The sequence below is a fragment of the Schistocerca cancellata genome, unplaced genomic scaffold, assembly GCF_023864275.1.
Source record: "Schistocerca cancellata isolate TAMUIC-IGC-003103 unplaced genomic scaffold, iqSchCanc2.1 HiC_scaffold_729, whole genome shotgun sequence".
In the NCBI taxonomy this organism is placed as follows: domain Eukaryota; kingdom Metazoa; phylum Arthropoda; class Insecta; order Orthoptera; family Acrididae; genus Schistocerca; species Schistocerca cancellata.
This window is the reverse complement of record NW_026046740.1, coordinates 20,001-25,000: the sequence shown is the minus strand read 5'-3', so window position 1 is coordinate 25,000 and position 5,000 is coordinate 20,001. Positions and strand designations below refer to the sequence as shown.

Genomic DNA, 5,000 nt, shown 5'->3' with positions numbered 1-5,000 from the left:
GCTAAGTCTGGAGCAAGCTGAGGGGCTAGATATTGTAGTATTTCCACCGGCACCCCGTCAGGACCGGGCGCCTTCTTCTTGGCGAAGGAATAGAGCACCGCAACCACCTCCTCGACAGAGAAAGGGTACACGTGTGCTCCATTTCCATATGGTTCCAATAACGCAGTTCGTATTGCCCGCTGCTCCTCGGTGTCCTCCTCAACGACATCATCCGGCAGCAAAACTTCCATCAAGACATTAGCTGTCTCTTCCCAAGTCTTAGTGCACCGACCGTCTTCCAACTGCAGAGTGGACAGCATCGTAGGAGATCTGATTTTTTCTCTTACAAGCTTGTACGGGACCCCCCATGGGTCCAATCCCAGCTGCTCATTCACAAAGTTCTGCCATGATTGCCGTCTTAGACGTTGTACGGACTCCTGGTATCGAGCCTTGAGACGACGATAAATCCTTAGGTGGTACTGTCTCTCCTCTTGTGTGAAGCCCCTTTGGTAATTGCATCTTGCCCGCCTGACAGATCGCCTGAGCTCAGTTAGCTCTGGAGACCACGGAGTAGCCTGTTTACGGACAAACCTTGCCACCCGAGGAACGGACATAGCAATAGCCACCTCAATGGATGCCACTAGTTCGTTTACTGCTTCATCCACATTATGTATCTCCTCCTCTGGTCCCAACCCTGGAGGACGAAACTCCTGTGCCAGCCGGTTCCAATCCGTCTTTCGATAATCAAAGCGCTCAACCCAGTCCCCAAGATCTTCTTCAACTTCCGTATTGTAATCAAAGAATACAATTATGGTCACTAACAGTAAGATTAGTCACAACTCTCCAGTTTCTGATGTGCGGTGCCGCCCTTTGAGATGCAAGCGTAACGTCTATATTAGAGACAGCACCCGCCCTTCCTGAAAAGGTGGGCGGGTAGCCTGGTTGGTTTATAACTTCAAGCTGCATCTGCATTATGAGATTCTCCAATTCAACACCCCGCTCATCCTGTTCCGCACTAAACCACAATGGGGACTTTGCATTAGCATCCATACATACAATAACCGGCTTTCCTTGTAACATTCTTAAAATCCATTCCAACTGGTTGAGAAATTCCATAATATGTTGTCTAAATTGACAATATATATTAACAAAAAATACTAAATGCGACATCAAGTTAAGTTCAACAACAATTACATGGTCATTACAAAATTGTGTAAGCACAGTTGTTCTGATCAGCTTATTCAGAACTACAACAGCGCTCATAGGATTCTCACCAGAGAAAACCACTTGCGCGGTTGCAGGAAATCCAGGAATCCGACCAGCACAGGAGGCAGGTTCTTGAATTACTAAAATGTCTAACATGTCATCATCCGCAATCCTTCTTAACTCTTGCGTAACCAAGTGGCTACGCATTGCATTTATCTGTAATACCTTGAAACACCCCATCAACCTGGGGGGTAAAAAACATGCAGGCGACTGGCGGGCCATGGTTTCGAAAAGTCTACAACGTTTCTACCATACATTTTTACCATTTCCTGGTATATTTTTTCAAGATCGAATTTGCGGCCTCGCCTGGCAAATACCTGCTCCACCAATTTCTTTAAGTCATCGGATTGCGATGGAATATTTGCTGCGTGCAAACTTATACAGTCCACGTCCTCCAAGGCTGGATAAGTGATGTCTTGTCCATATCTATGTCCTGTTCGAACAAGCTGCCTCAATGCAATAGTTAACAATGCCGGCTCTTCAAGCCTAGTTAATCGCAACTTATGTTCAAAATCATCATACACCTCTCCAGGACCAACTGCATTATAAGAAATGCTTACTTCACTCGACTTTACACTATTTACAGTATTTACAATATTTACATTTGAACTACTACTACTTCCACCACCACCACAACTACCACCCCCACCACCGTCTTCAGTAGGGACTGTACTCGCGTCTTGATTTGAACACTGCAAGTCTTGCTTCACCGGCTCCTCCATCTTGATGCTCGACAGTCGACTGGTTAGCCGACCTACCGCTGTCCCCAAGTCGACATCTGTCTGGATGCCGACGTCAACCATCGATCCTCCAGTGGCGCCCGGAACTTCTTGCGGGCTGTACAGCATACCTGTGGACAGAGCCTTACTAATTAACTTGCCCCTTTCCGCGTCCCTTTTAATTTTACTCGGAGATTTCTTTTTTGGCGCCTTAAGGGTCGCCATAGTCAGTTCTCTGGATTATTCTGTCAAGAAACATACGGTAGGTGGGGCAGTCTTTAGATCCACCGCACTTCCTTCCCCGCTTCTTACATGGTATGCAGACCGGAAGTTTGTCCTTATTAGGACAGGCCTTTCTTTCATGACCCACCTGCCCACAATGGGCACACAAGGCATGTTCTTCCTGACAGTACTTATTAGTGTGATTCAAGTCTTGGCACTTAGTGCAACGCGGCACCGCCAAGTAATCTTTGATATTTAACGCTGAATACCCAACATACAATCTGCCGATTCTAGTGAGAGGTTTCCACAATTCGGGTGAGACCTCCACCACGTGGTGAACTGTAAGTTTCTCCCTTGGTCCCACTTTGAACCTTAATCTAAACTGGCTATCGAACTCCTCCCTTGTCATAGTCATGTCAAAATTCTGCACGTATATGGCTTCCAACAAGCTGTCTGCACTCATATATGTCGGGACATCGTATAGGCACATTAAAGGCCTTCGCCTCCTAGGCGGTTCGCACTTGACCTTCTCTACTAAGTGAGGATTTGTCATTATACGCTGACTATCTTCTAGGGTTGCCGTTTCCACAATCAATACATTTTTCGCAGTTCTTACTGTATTAATTTTAATCTTGTCACGTTTGGGATCTATGCACTTCTCAAATGCGTTCTTGACTGCCCGAATATCCTCCCCATCTTTTGGCTTGATAAACACCGTTGGAACAACTTTCTTAATATTTTCCTGTATTGTCTCTTTTGCCGTCGGCGCCTTAACCACAGGGGTACTCGCGACCGCGGCATATGATTTTGCAACTGGTGGCTGACTCCTAAGACGTTCATTTTCCTTTTGTAGTTCTATCAATCTCCCCTCTAACTGCGAATGGGCCATTGCCCACCTAGCAACACAATCCCGAATATTGTTAATCGCCTGATTACTAATTTTACCATTCTTCACACTGGAATCCAGTAATTTTAAAAAACGAGCATGACGCTCGGCTACTGATACAGCTTCATCGTGAACCGAATCACCTTCAAACGCATGGTCACTCTCTACTTGTTCAGCCATATTGACGAAATGAAGAGAGTGAAAAAGGAGGCCCGTCTCTTTCCCCGGACCGGCCTCTCTGGCATGGGGGGAGGCTAAGTGCAGCTCGCTCACCGGTCCCGCCCCTTGACCAAGAGCTTTCAACAACTGAGCTGCTAGGTTTAGCGCGCCGTGGGAACAGCGCACTAGTCCTCTTCGAATGCTACATCATCGAAGTTTTCTCCCGCTCCCTTACCGGCGAATGCCACCCGCATTCCGGGAGAGCGGATTCACCCTCCGTCCTTCGCCCCCTACTAGGCCGAGTTTCCACCAAAAGGCTAAAGACCCGGTCCTACTCAGGTGCCGGGCCGGTCCCCCAGACGTTCGGGGGTCTGGACCCATCTAACCTAACCGGGGACGTGTCACCACGCCCCGGCTTGGCGGATCATGCCCCGGAATTCCAGGGGCACGGCGGGTGACCTTCGCCGACTCGGGCCAAGATCCCGCCGCGACAAATGCAGCATCCGGAACCGGCGTGCAAGATATTCAGCACGCCGTCGCACCCCTGCCCTTTGGTCGCCCGAAGGCTTAACAGCTGCACCGCGAGAAGGCGGGCGGGGCACTTGGGAAGGAGAGGCTAAGATGTTCGAGTCGCATCCTTCCCCTGCTGCCTATTCCCAACCATGAGCCCACAAAAATCGGGGCACATGGCATGAGACAGCCGCAGCCAGTAGATAGGGACAGCGGGAATCTCGTTAATCCATTCATGCGCGTCACTAATTAGATGACGAGGCATTTGGCTACCTTAAGAGAGTCATAGTTACTCCCGCCGTTTACCCGCGCTTGCTTGAATTTCTTCACGTTGACATTCAGAGCACTGGGCAGAAATCACATTGCGTCAACACCCGCTAGGGCCATCGCAATGCTTTGTTTTAATTAGACAGTCGGATTCCCCCAGTCCGTGCCAGTTCTGAGTTGATCGTTGAATGGCGGCCGAAGAGAATCCGCGCACCCGCGCGCCCCCGGAGGAGCACGCTAAGGCGGACGCGGCCTCGCAGCAAGGAAGATCCGTGGGAGGCCAAGGCACGGGACCGAGCTCGGATCCTGCGCGCAGGTTGAAGCACCGGGGCACGAACGCCGCGCAGGCGCGCGCATCCTGCACCGCCGGCCAGCACGAGGCCAACCAACGGCGAGAGCAGACCACGCCCGCGCTAAACGCCCGCACTTACCGGCACCCCTACGGCACTCACCTCGCCCAGGCCCGGCACGTTAGCGCTGACCCACTTCCCGACCAAGCCCGACACGCCCCGATCCTCAGAGCCAATCCTTATCCCGAAGTTACGGATCCAATTTGCCGACTTCCCTTACCTACATTATTCTATCGACTAGAGGCTCTTCACCTTGGAGACCTGCTGCGGATATGGGTACGAACCGGCGCGACACCTCCACGTGGCCCTCTCCCGGATTTTCAAGGTCCGAGGGGAAGATCGGGACACCGCCGCAACTGCGGTGCTCTTCGCGTTCCAAACCCTATCTCCCTGCTAGAGGATTCCAGGGAACTCGAACGCTCATGCAGAAAAGAAAACTCTTCCCCGATCTCCCGACGGCGTCTCCGGGTCCTTTTGGGTTACCCCGACGAGCATCTCTAAAAGAGGGGCCCGACTTGTATCGGTTCCGCTGCCGGGTTCCGGAATAGGAACCGGATTCCCTTTCGCCCAACGGGGGCCAGCACAAAGTGCATCATGCTATGACGGCCCCCATCAACATCGGATTTCTCCTAGGGCTTAGGA

At 51.0% G+C, this 5,000-nt stretch overlaps 1 pseudogene; it reads right to left on the bottom strand.

The window, feature by feature from the left end:
- Window positions 1-5,000, bottom strand: part of LOC126141621 (large subunit ribosomal RNA) — a 10,489-nt pseudogene that overhangs the window by 3,591 nt on the left and 1,898 nt on the right.